Genomic DNA, 13,947 nt, shown 5'->3' with positions numbered 1-13,947 from the left:
ATGGGACGAAAGGAAGTCAGGCAAAAAAAGATAAAATAAATTCCACATGCACTGCTTCTTATTGCGATTTCTTCTTTGTATAGTTGCTATGGGAACTGTGTTTTGGAAGCTCTCTGAACCTGTCTACTCAGTGCAAAGTGATCAAGCATTTGGGCTGAAATGACCAGTCAATCTAAGCCAACTGGTTTGATTTATTTCCAACTTATGCTCCCCCTCAATTCTAGCCAAACTGAGGAGCTGCCTAGCTGAATTCAGTGTCATCTTGCAGAAATAAAGTTGGTTTACCTGTTGTATATATTTGCATTCTTGCCTAATAATAATAAGATGATGATGCCCTTGGGATATGTCTTCCCCTACTAGGACCCCATTCGTTCTGGGATTACTAGCAGCTCTAGAAGGGGATAGAGTGGGTGGGAAGGCAGGAAAAGACTAGTTGAATAATTCACACACTTTTATTGGGAATATAGGCATACAAGCAAACTGAGGAGCAGGGAAAAGCACTGCATTAGAGACCCAGTAGCCAGGCAGAAAAGAACCAGGACGGAATGGTTGCCCGAGGCAAGGCAGAGCTGAGAGACAGATGGAGGCACCAAGAGGAGACCTGGGCAGTGAGGCCATCTTACCCAGGGCAGAGGCTGCACATCAAGCTGCTGCCTAGGCTGTTACCAAACTGAGGGCATACTCTAGCATCCCCCGCTGCTGCCATTCCATGGGAATCCAGTCACTCTTCTCTAAAAGTCCAGCTGCAGATCACTGGCCCGCATCCTCCACCTGGCCCTGGCTTGACATTAGGCCATGCTTCCAGCTTGACATTAGGCCGTGCTTCCAGATGGTTGATCCAAACACAGTTGCTCATTTCTGTCAGATTCTCCCAAGCTAATGCCCTGGGCACCTTTGCTGATTGCACTGAAGAACTATTCCCTCCCATCACAAACCCCATCTGTCAACCCAACATGCAACATGAGGCTTCTAAGTTCTCTTCTCTTAGTGTATTATCTGTTGTCTGCCTAAGATGTCAGCTTGGCTTCTCCAAGATCAGAATCCCTGGTTAACCAAGAATCAGAATGCTGCCTGCAGCCTAGTCAGTGTCAGTGTTTGTTTTACAGTCTCTCCCTCTTTGGCCAAAGAAGAAAAGAACAAAAAGGAATGATCTTTTATTAATGGAAAGATGCAGAAATTATAAAACCAATATTCATCTACAAATTTCTGGGTAGGAAATACTGGAGATGTATGAGTCTTTCACAAACAGAACTGGCCTTTGATATCATGAAGTGGGTTTGAAGCTCTTTTCTTTTTATATGTCGTCTTACACCCTAGTTGCCAGGTGCCCAAGACCATGGAAGCCCACCCCTTGCATCATCGTGCGCTGGATATAAGTCATGGAATCAAAGAAGATCATTTCAGAGCTTTAATATTTAATGACTGCCCCACTGGGTTTTGGACTTGCATGGGGTCTGTGGCCCCTTTGTTTTGGCCTGTGTCTCCCATTTGGAATGGGAACATTTACCCAATGCCTGTACCCTCATTGTATCTTGGAAGTAACTAACTTGTTTTTGATTTTACAGACTCATAGGCAGAAGGGACTTGCCTTGTCTGAAATGAGACTTTGGACTCGGACTTCTGTGTTAATGCTGGAATGAGTCGAGACTTTGGGGAGCTGTTGGGAAGGCATGATTGCATTTTGAAATGTGAGAAGGACATGAGATTTGGGAGGGGCCAGGATGGAATAATATGGTTCGGCTCTGTGGTCCCCACCCAAATGTCATCTCGAACTGTAATCCCCACATGTGGAGGAAGGGATCTGGTGGAAGGTGATTGGATCACGGGGGTGGTTTCCTCCATGATGTTCTGGAGTGAGTTCTCACAAGATCTGGTTGTTTGATAGGGGTCTGTTGCTTCCCCTTTCTCTCTCTCTCTCCTGCCACTATATAAGATGTGCCCTGCCACTATGTAAGATGTGCCTTGCTGCGCCTTTGCCTTCCACCATGATTGTAAGTTTCCTGAGGCCTCTCCACCCATGTGGAACTGTGAATCAATTAAACCTCTTTTGTTCATAAATTACCCAGTCTCAGGTAGTATCTTTATAGCAGTGTGAGAAGGGACTAATACAGCAGGACCCTCTCTTGCTCCCCAACACCACAGATCCCCCCAATCACATGACCTATGATGAAGCAACTTTATGCTGCCACTACCTCATTTTCTTTATCAAACTATGCTGCCCCTGTGCCCCCATTTTCTCAGAGACAGGGCTCTTCTTCAGAGAAATGGGTGATAATCGAAAAATTAGATAAAATGTCTTTCCCCAGACAAATTATTTCATGACAATCCCTTTTATTACAATTGTGGAAAATACTTCAGAAAAGAAATTCACAAATTCCTAATGATGAATCAGATAAATTGAAGAATTTGTTCCATCTTTCAAAAAATACAATTGCTATTTTCTAGAGGCTAAAACTTGGCATCCTGCTGTAATAAAAATCAGATTAATTAAAAGTATTAAAAAAGTGTAATGATGCTGATGATAAATAATAACTGATATGCCTCTAGAGTTTATAAATGCTTTCACATTATCTCTTTGACTTCCATTTTAACCCATAAGATATGTACGACTTTACACCTATTTTATATTACAGCTGAGACCCCAAAATTAAATACCTAACTTGGGTTTTCTGACTCCAAACTATACTTTTTTGCTATACTTTCATAAAATCCTTGATTCTCTAAATCTATATTTTCCCATTGTTCCAGTTGGTGATTTTGTAGGAATCATTTTTCTCCTTTCATTTTCTACATAACTGCCTGATAAACTATGTACTCAGAGTTAGATTTTGCCTCTAAATAATGAATTGCACTTATGTCTTCTGAAGGTTCTCGTTAATAAAACATTTTTCACCTCCATCTTGCCTAGAAAAATTACTTTAAAATTTTGTGTATCACTCCAAGTATAAGACAAAAGCTCAGATTTGAGATCAGACATCCAAAGCCATTGTGAACCAGTTGGAATCGCTGATACTGATAATGAGATTATCAAGTCTTTATTCCAAATGTGACTAGTTTGACTTAGTTGCTAGGTTGTCTTTAGGGTTGTGTGTGTGTGCATTGCAGACACTTGAGCACCAGTTAGGCAGGATGGTAAAGGAGTGGGTGTATGGGGGGGGGGATAATGCACTTGGGAAGACATCAGCCTCTCTCTACTTGTTAGATATGTAAGAATATTCTAATTTTTTATAGGTTTTCTTGCTTCTCTTTCACATTAGCATAAGCCAGTAATGATGGCGATTTTAAGAATTTAATTTGGCAGGTAACTGATTCATAATTTAGACCAATCACTTATGGTATCTTCACACAAAAATAATAACAGTTGGAGATGTTCCCATTTAAAAACAAATGTATGCCCAAGGAGAATGCATTTCTCTCATGGGTTATTATAATGATTTTATTATGTCGAAAGAAGGACATATCCTAAATACCTAACTGAATGATAGATTACAACAGTGTCAATAGGGCTGAATGTGTTATGTAAATGACATATCCTTTCATAGGACAGGGGGATATGTGCTTTATTGGTATGGGCAAAACATCACCTGTGATGTCTCCTTCAGGGCTCAATGCCAAAAAAACAGGTTTTCAGGTACTAGAGAGGAAGGAACTTTACAATCCTACTTATAATAGATTCCTATGAGACAAGAGCCAGTATATTCTAGATTCTATTGCTCCACCACTAGCAAGAAATACTACAGGTATTTTTTAGCAAGAAATACTACAGGTACATACTATACCTATAGAAAAATAAATTGCTCTATGAACAGCAACATATACTCTACACTGAAGTAATTTTGTTCCTGGGAACTTTTAATACACTGAGCTGATTGTACTTGGTCTAACAAACTTGCAGATTAAAATGACAAACTGTTGAGTATTGAGTCTGTGAACATAGGGTTATTTTCAGTGGGGACAGGGATTCAGACTCTGTCTAAGGCAACCTTTGAAAATTGCTTAGTAATTCTGCCTTCTCCTCCCAGGCAAAGAAAAGTAAAGGAAAGAAGAAGAGTCTGTTATATTTCTTCTTTCCCAGCAGAAGACTACAGCCCTGAATATGGTCCCTTCTATAAGCTTATAGGCTGCCTCAACTCCTAAAGACCAAGGAATAAGGAACAGAACTATCCAGCCCCTGGTCTGGGCAGGAGAAAATAGGGAAGATGAATGGGCTCAGATCATTGGGGTAATTAAAGGAACAAGACATAAATACAAGACAACCCTCTCTTCTTTGGGTGTCTCTTCCTGTCCTCAGCTTCAGAGGCCCTCTTAGCTAGTCTCTGCCTTGGAGACCCTGAAAAAGAACAACCTCACATCATCTTCAGGCCTTTCTTCCCCTGTATTCTGAATGACCCTATCATATAAATGGAACCAAGGCCCATGATTAGCCATAGTCTGCTGTGCACACTGTAAATACTCCACCGTCCTCTGTCCAGCTCACCAGACACACAAGACCCAAACGCTTGACACCTCTAACAAGCATTTGATACTTTGTGAAGAACACCAGTTTGATCTGGTAGAAGGATATCAGCTTCTGTACCAATGCTCTCCATTGTATTTTACTGGAATACAACTCAACTAGCTATATGGGGTGTGTGTGTGTGTGTGTGTGTGTGTGTGTGCATGCACGCACATATATACCTACCACATGCTAAGTTTTAATGAGGGATACCGAATATATAAGAACTATTCCAGCCTTGCAGGCACTCATAGCCTGTTAAGAAAATGAGACAAGTATTCAACAACATTTGAATCAAGATGGAAGTTAGGCCCAAAAAGAGAGGTAGCTGCACAGCACAATACATGTAGTAGGGGCCAGGGGAGGAACATATCAAGGGAAGGAAGAGACAGTGCATCCAGCACCCTCATTTTCACTCCATGGGCCAAGACAGTGTTTCTCAAGCTCGGTATTTCTGACATTTTGGCTGAATAATTCCTTGTTATGGGGGCTGTCCTGTAGGGTGTCTAACAGCATCCACGGCCTCTACCCACTATATGCCAGTAGCACTGCCCCCTGCTCCCAGTCATGATAACCAAATATGTCTTCAGACATTGCTAAATGTCCTTTAGAGAGCAAAATCACCCCTAGTTGAGAACCACTTGACCGAAATTATTCCTTTGTAAGAATATAATTGAATCTATGTACCCAAATGTATTTCCACTTACTTGAACACCATCCAGGCAGTAGTTTTTCATAAATCTTCTCCACCCACCCTTTCCTGCGTAAGTTAAGTGCAGAGTGATGTTGCAAGATTAACTGAGATGGGGTGGGGGTGAGGGGGTGTTTTTTCATTTTGTAAGAAACCAGTTTAACATCTGGTCAAAACATGCATGTTAGCACTGACTCTATGTATTATACCACGTATTGTGTCAGATTTTATGGATTTATTTCTCCAGCTGTTGGGAGTGCTCCTGAAAGACAGCTCTCAGCTGTTCTCTCTTTGGGGACTGCCTTGGCCACAGATATCTGCCTTACCCAAGGTTGTGCCTCTTTACAGGGGCATCCTGAACCCAATCATAGTGGGGATATAAAAGGTGCAGGGGCTGCCTGAATAAGATGCGGATGTGGTGGTCACTGGAGCCTTGGGACCTGTGCAAGAAAAGAGTCATTAGAAGAAAGCATGGTGCCAGGAATTACACTGATTTATTTTATAATTCTGCATAGGTCTGGGCCTGCTGCTGCTGGAAATGGAAATTTCACATACATTGAACTGACCTCCTTTCCTAACCATATCTTGAAAGGAGTCTTCTATTTGGGCTAAGAGGTGAAAATAAGGAGGACAAAAGGTCAAAGAAGGGCCAGCTATTTAGGGTAGTCAGAGAGAGAACATATGAAACATTTCAGCTAAAATTGGACAGAAAGAAGCAGCAGTTAAAAGTCACTCTGTAGGAAATTAGACCAGAAGGTGGACTTAAAAGCCCCAGCTTTGCTTCTGTGGAATGTCACCTTTCTGATCCTTTCTGAGCAAAAAGGAGAACAGTGAGTTTTCTTTCAGAGATGGCCAGGAACCAGGAGTGGGTGTTGTGGTGTGCGATGTTGCTTCATGCTCAGGATAAAGGCCTGTACCCTTGGCTAAGACAAGTGATGGGTCAGGGTGGGAAAGAACTGCTCCACATCCATAGATTTGTATCTCTAATTATTTTTACACTCACTGGGATTTAAACCTTTGCTTGGAAGGATCATTGTGTACCTTACTTTGTTTAGAGTACCTATCTGCTGAGCCAACATTTTGGAACATCAGGTTGAGGGTGTTGACATGAGACAGGGCTGAGAGTGAACACAGAGCCCCAGAAATGCAGCCCCTGGAAATAAAATATCACCATGCCCTGTGAGTATCAGTGCCTGGGCACAGGAACTGTGCCTTATAAACTGTTGCAGGTCAGGTTCCTGGGGAAGCAGACTCTGAGACAGAGATTAGCATGCAGGGCGTTCCTTACAGAGTGCTTTTAACATCAACAGCTGTAAAAGAGAAAGGATGGAAGCTGGCTTGGGCAGATGGGGAAGTTAAGAGAGTTCTCATGTGGAGCTCTGGAGCTGGCATGGTCCTGCAGTTGACATGAGTTGGAAGGATAGGTCCACCTTCTGGTCTAATTTCCTACAGAATGAGTTAACTGCTGCTTCGTTCTGTCCAATTTTTAGCTGAAGTGTTTCATATGTTCTCTCTCTGACTATCTTAAATAACTGGCCCTTCTTTGCCCCTTTGTCCTCCTTATTTTCACCTCTTAGCCCAAATAGAAGGCCCCTTTCAGGATCTGGTTAGGAAAGGAGGTCAGTGCAATATATGTGAAACTTATATTTCTAGCAGAAGCAGGTTCAGTCCTATGCAGAATTATAAAATAAATCAGCGTAATCTCTGGCCCTAAGCTCCCTTCTAGTGACTCTTTTCTTGCCCAGGTCCCAAGGCTCTGGTGACCACCACATCAGCACCTTATTCAGGTAGACTCTCACACCCTCTGCACTTTCCTTCCTCTCTTTTGCCCATTAAAGTCTTCCTCCTTTTGCCCCATTTACTTGGCCCCTGGTAGGCTCCTGGAGGGCTATTTACAGATGCACTTGACTGTGGTGTGACTAGGTCACATTGTTTTTATATGTTATTCCTCCCACACGGCATTTGTGTTTTCATGTCTATTTCCAAGAATGGAGGAACAAGTAGTGTTAGGGTCTCATGAAACAAGAAAGGGCCATTTGTGAGCAAGGTAAACTTTTTCCATTCTGTAAATCATGTTGATAGGACCATTTCCCTCACTCATGACTATGACCCACATACTCCAACCAACCTGAGCAAGGAGAGAAGGACCTGTTCTCTCCCTTCACTGCATGGCAGTGCGAACGGGCTAACCAATGCTTCCATTCCCATGCATGGGACAAAGTTACTGAACAGCCAACTCAACCAAGCTAACAAAGTGATGAATTCATTTCATGGAAATAAAGTCTGACTGATTTGACTAAGCTGACAGGTTTGTTTTCGTACTATTGGAAAATAAACTAACTTACCTTTTTTCTTTTCCCTTTTGTTTTCTACATTTACTTCTAAAAGACCTGCTCAGCATACACTATGAGGCTTAATTAAAATAAGCTCATAACAAATCAGTTGCAGACAATACAAAAGCCCAAAATTCCAAGTCTTTGCTATTGTGAATAGTGCCGCAATAAACATATGTGTGCATGTGTCTTTATAGCAGCATGATTTATAATCCTTTGGGTGTATACCCAGTAATGGGATGGCTGGGTCAAATGGTATTGCAGCACACCAACATGGCACATGTATACATATATAACAAACCTGCACGTTGTGCACATGTACCCTAAAACTTAAAGTATAATAATAATAAAAAATATAATTAAAAATTAAAAATTAAAAAAAAAGCCTGAAGTTTCCCCAGGTTGATAGAGGGTTTGGCCTTGCATGCCACCCCTGCTATTCACACCCTCAAATCTTCCTAAAGCTGTGCTCAGCAAGGGCTCCGGGACATATGAAATCCAAAGATAAGCCACCCCTGCCATTCACACCCTCAAATCTTCCTAAAGCTGTGCTCAGCAAGGGCTCTGGGACATATGAAATCCAAAGAACAATTTAGGAGATGCAGGACTGAGAAAGAGAGAGACAGACATATTTATCAGTCTCAGAGAAATGTACTCAGTGAACCAAAATGAACCTGACAGAAATCAAAGGAAGAAGAGTCTGCAGCCAGGACTGTGAAGACCCAACATTGGGGTCCCAGGCAGAATCCACACCCACACAGTCCCCATGAAAACAGGCTTTGGAAGGATCTTCCCAGGATTGCAGGTCACATGCTAGCTCCCATCCACCCTCAGTCATCTCTAAAAGGACAAACACAAGTTTTCACAAGTCTAATTAATGTGATGTGGCAGGTTTGCCTGCAAAATAAACACCGATCCCTAGAATAACAGTTAGTGAAAAACGCTGGTCACCTTGCTTGGTAGTGTTCAAGTTTGTTTCCCACATTAAATATTTTGGCTTTTCTCAAACAATAATTGTAACAAACACACATATAGCTGATCTAATTGGAGCCAGAAGGAAGCAATCAACATGCTTAATGTACTTTACACCTCTTCATTCCAAAATTGCTTTTTCTCTTTCCTTTTTTTTTTTTTTTCATTTAGTTCTAATGGTGTATCTATTCAGTGCTCACCATAAGTCTTTTGCCAAAATTTTTCTGGCCATCTCTTGGTTGTTTGTAGTACATTTCTTAAGAAGGATTCATGAAGCGATTACTGCCTAAGTTCTTTCAAAACTATTTCCCTGTAATCTGTACATTTGAATCCTAATCACTCTTCTGTGATCCTTTCTGCACTTTTGCTCTTCACCTGCCCCGGTGCAGGTGACTACTATCTGGCCCTAGTCCTGTTGGAGCTAAATTCTTTTCACAGCAGCATCAGCTTAAGTTTTAACATCTGTACTTTCAGGTTTGGTTTCTTTGGGGAAGCATTGTACAAGTTATTCCTGAAGTCTGCTGCCATTTGGTGCCCTGAGTACCTTGGCAGTTCTTGCCCAACTCCCCACCACACCCAACACAGCTTCCCTCACAGCTGTGCCTCGTAGATGCTTTTGGCTGCCATTATGCAATATTTGGAGCTTCCAAACTTACATGTCTCCTGGTTTCACTGAAAATAAAGTTTGTGTATATTACATATTAAATATTTTATTTAATTCTCTTTGGTTTTATTCCCTGAAGAAGAAAGGAATGGAAGCTGAGCTAACCTACCATGTTTGTACTGGAAGTCCTGCCAACAGCCTTTAAGAAGACCTGGTAAGAGACCTTTACCCACAAGAGCACTCTGCATTGTATTACAATTACCCAAAACAATAAACTCTTCTCTTGGAAGGTATGAATGTTAGCTGCACAGAGAAGGAGAGTCAGTCATTCAGTGGAGCAAAAAGTCAAAGCAAGGGAAAGAGACTTGGAGAGAGAAGTGCTGACTCAAGAGAAAATGAGCTGCCAGAGGCACATTCTATCTCAAAAACCTACTCTAATTCTTTGTAGGGTCTTACCTACTGCAATAAATTCTTCAGCTATCTTGCCTTCTCGAATTATTTCATAAAAACACATCACTGTGGCTCAGAACCTGAATGAGTATATCAAACTTACCATCCACAGCCCTAATAGTAACTGGATTTTCTTCCTACTTCTCTAAGTAGTTTGTGCTTGCTTCCTTGGTTTCCTCCTCCCATTTTCTTTAATAGAAGGTAATGGATATTCTATTCTCAGCCCTTGGTAGCCTCTTCAGTTTGCACATGCTTCAACTTAGGCAAATGGCTCAATGCTTGACCCCAGTTCCTGCTTCTCTTCCATCATTTATTTGCAATCCCCACTACTTACTGCAACTCGCCAGTAAGGTCTTCCCAGCAAACCCGACTATCCCCAAAGTTAAATCCATTATTTCCTTACTCAATATCCCAGCCTGACTTTGGCATCTATTCTGATTATTTTATTTCCCCTAACTCTCAAACCCCACCACAGGCAGGTTATTACTGATAGTGACTCTTTGAGGAAGAGATTTATAATACTTACCAATATCTGCACTCCCTCCTCCCTCCTGTGCACATACCTGGATTTTATTTTCCAGCCTCTCCTGCAGTTGGGTGTGACCAAAGGAATATGATTGAAAGTAATGTGTGCCTCTACAAAGCCTGATGCATATGAGGAAACAAGCCGTCCATCCACACCTGATCCTTGTCTTCTTCTCCATCTGCCAGCTAAATGGGGAGAAACAAAGAACTCCTGCTGACCCACACTGGACTATGACACGAGCAAGAAATACACTTTTATTATGTTAAGCCACTAATATTTTGGTATTATTTGTTAGAGCAATGGAATCTATCATGATGAATACATTTTTTAACATTCTCATATCTTTTCTTTTTTTTCTGCTAAAATTGATCCATATTCTGCATACTTGCTTTTGTCACTGAACATCATGTAAATTTTTCAAAATCTATTAGTATAGAGGATACTCATTCTTTTTAATAGGGGTGTAATAATCCTGTATGTATTGCAGTATATATTTAATATGTTATTATATTCAACATATATGATTCAATAATTATGACAGATGAGTATTGCTTTGTTTTTAGATTCTTACTTCTATAAATGATGCTGCAATAAACATCCTTGTACATCCCCATGTGTATTACTAACACAACTATTCTTCTGATAATTTTCAAAATTATAAAATTTGCCAAAGATCCCTTTGGCTTCTCTTGACTTCTCCAAGTTAGTACCACTCCCAGTCTAATTTGAAGGCAGTCTTCATCAATTCAATGTCCCATTGTCATCTCCATCTATCACATCAACGCTGTGGTCACCGTCCTAGTTCAGACACCTACTACCTCTCACCTGCATGATGGCAGGAGACTAAGTCTTCCTTTAAAATGTATTATTTTGGAATGCTGGCTTAAGCAGAATTAATTTTTTTCCAAATGTCATCAACTCTTAAGACATGGTGAGTTTCCTATAAGGGGATACATTATGCAGCATTCCCCAAATTTATTTTACTATAGTTTTTTTTTCATGGGACATCTTAAAAGATTAATGTAAAAAACACAATTTTGGAAGTGCTGTTCTATATGACTCACCAAAACCAGTTTGTTTGTTCTCACTTTTTAACAAGATAAATTTATGTCACATAGATAGTCATAGATCTCCACTTTGCCCTTAAGGATCATAATTCCACGTATCAACTGAAAACTATTATTCTGGAGCGTTCACAGGAGAACACAGTGAGTAATCCTGAAATAAAATGCAGTTGTTCCTTGGTATCCATGGGGGACTGGTTCCAGGGCCCTCACAGCTATCAAAATCTCAGGATGCTGAAGTCCCTTACATAAAATGGCATAGTATTTACATGTAAACTACACACATCCTCCCATGCACTTTAAATCATCTCTAGAGTATGTACTAGTAAATTTTTATTTTACTATGGCTGTGTCTACATTATATCAAATAATTCACTTTAAAAGTGAAAAACGTATTCAAGCTGATTGTATCACATAACATAGATTTAAGAGAGAAATGAATTTTTAATGATACCAACTGAGCTATATACAATTTATCACTTTGTTTCAGAGAGAATTACAGAGTTGTTTGGTGTGCCAGTCAATTGCCTATTTGTTCTCAAATCCTTTATCTGACTTTCCCCTTGTCTCCTCTGTATCACAAGGAACTACACTTCTTAGGCTTTCTTTTCAATTGGCATCTTGAAATACTTAGCCAATGTGGGGGGGAACTGGTAGAATGCCAGAGAGCAGATAGAGAGAAGCCAGGGTATTTTCCCTCTCTTTTAATACCTTGGGTAGAAACTTCAGCAGAAGTTTTTTTTTGCCATGGTTCAAGCTACCACTAGACAGCCCCTCCTGTGGTCCCAGGTATGCTAGGCAGCCCTGTCTTGGTCTGACTTTTATTAAATAGTCCTGTCTCTGGATTTTGGAAATAAATTTCCTCCCATTGTCTTCCTAGCCCTGGAGATAGTGGTAGTCTTCTGCTGTTTATAAACACTAGGTTACCTCACTACTTCCTGTTTGACTCTTCCCCTCCCTTGCCAATTCCTTTTACTAAATGCCTCTTATGAAATGTCTAAAGTGGTCCTTCCTTATGACTGGATCATGACTAATAAGGAAAATGGAGCAGATAACCTACTTTAGGATGTTAGTAGTGAGTCAGTGGCATGGCCCATGACATTTTATGAATGGCATTGGTTCAACGTGGCTAAGATTATCAAATGCTTCAAAAATACCTAAAAACAGACTAAAAGATCTTATATTAGTGAGGAAGGAGGAAAAAATCAGTAAAGTTTGTCTCTGATACAGGGAAGCTATTGTTTGTATATTGGTTTATACTAAGGGTACCAGTCTAGATGAAGGAAGATATCACAAAATCAAGGAAGATATCACAAAATCAAGATAAAATAAATAATATGAGCACATCAAGTAGCCTAGTGAAGAAAGTGAAAGACAGAAAGCTAATCTACTGATATGGTCTGGCTCTGTGCCACCACCCTAATATCATCTTGAATTGTAATCCAAATTTTAATCCCCACGTGTTGGGATAATCCCCACCTCGTGGGTCATGATTAGATCATGGGGGCAGTCCTCCCATGCTTTTCACATGATAGTGAGTGAGTTCTCATGGGATCTGATGGTTTTACAAGGGGCTTTTTCCCCTTTTACTTGGCACGTCTCTCTCCTGCTGCCATGTGAAGAAGGACATGTTTGCTTCCTTTTCTGCCATGATTTTACATTTCCTGAGGCATCCCCAGCCATGCAGAACTTTGAGTCAATTAAACCTCTTATCTTTATACATTACCCAGTCTTAAGGAGTTCTCTGTAGCAGTGTGAGAATGAACTAATACATCTACCATGGTCACTGAGTCGGAATGCTCAAAATAAAAGCCCAACTCCTTGACTTGCTAGCTGCAGGACTTTGGGCAAGTTTTCTAACAGTCTTGTGTTCTATAATGGTTTCCTCATCTATAAAAGGGGAATACTGTTATTATCTACTACAGAGGGTTGTGAGAATTACATGAATTAATACGTATAAATGTCTTAGATTATGTTTAGGACATAGTAATTGCTAAATTATTGTCAGGTTTCATTATTATTATTCTATTGATTATTAATCCTAGGTTTACAGATAGAGTTAAGAATATAATCCAAATGCATAAAGGGAACTATTCCTGTGTGAATCAGAGGTCCCTGAAATAGGTATCTCTCACTCTAATATTCTTAAAAGTGAAAACTGTCTTTGTCTTCATAAAACACAAAGATGTGTATAATTTTATCCAGATATTCTTAGCAACTTTACTTCATATTGTGAGGAGGAGGAGGTTGCAATGCTTTTCCCCTAAATTTGGAGAAAGGCTAGAGTTGGGAGACCTTCTCTAGAAATATAAAGATGATTTTGTTCACTGTGATAGGCATTAACATTTTGTTCCCCCAAATATTTGCAAATTTTCATTATGTCCTGACTCCCTTATTATCAAGGGGGTCACGTCACTAGGTTTGCTCAATGAGTTTTGAGAGAAAAATCTGTGTCACTTGAGGACCAGAGTGAAACTCCTCGCCTGCCCTAAAGTGTTTTTGTTCTCCAGTGCCACAGCCAGCAGTATTGGAAGTGGTTACTATTTCATTAGTGTGGGTCCCTGAGTGACCACGATGGATGGAAATGTAGCATGAGAAAGACAAACTTTCCTGTGATTAGCCACTGATATTTGGGGGTTGTTTATTACCACGCTACCACCTTGCCTATCTTATTTTGTAAATTTAAAAACTCAGAAAAGGAAAGAAACATAGGCAAAAATTATTATTCTAAGAACCAAAAAAGATCAATTCCACCTTTAATTATATTACATTTTGTTAACTATTTTTGTTGCACCTTTAATTATCTTTTTCC

The 13,947-nt window shown here is 40.3% G+C and overlaps 1 long non-coding RNA gene across 2 annotated transcripts in view; it reads left to right on the top strand.

The window, feature by feature from the left end:
- Positions 1 to 10,397, top strand: part of LOC134759427 (uncharacterized) — a 400,963-nt gene extending 390,566 nt beyond the window's left edge. For both annotated transcript variants that reach the window (XR_010135547.1, XR_010135548.1), the window contains exons 5-6: positions 9,235 to 9,309; positions 10,127 to 10,397. This is a non-coding gene — a long non-coding RNA (uncharacterized LOC134759427). The remainder of the gene's footprint in view (positions 1 to 9,234; positions 9,310 to 10,126) is intronic.
- The last annotated feature ends 3,550 nt before the right edge of the window (positions 10,398 to 13,947 follow it).

The sequence above is a fragment of the Pongo abelii genome, chromosome 9 (assembly GCF_028885655.2).
Source record: "Pongo abelii isolate AG06213 chromosome 9, NHGRI_mPonAbe1-v2.0_pri, whole genome shotgun sequence".
Lineage (NCBI taxonomy): Eukaryota > Metazoa > Chordata > Mammalia > Primates > Hominidae > Pongo > Pongo abelii.
This window is presented reverse-complemented; position numbering and strand designations above follow the sequence as displayed.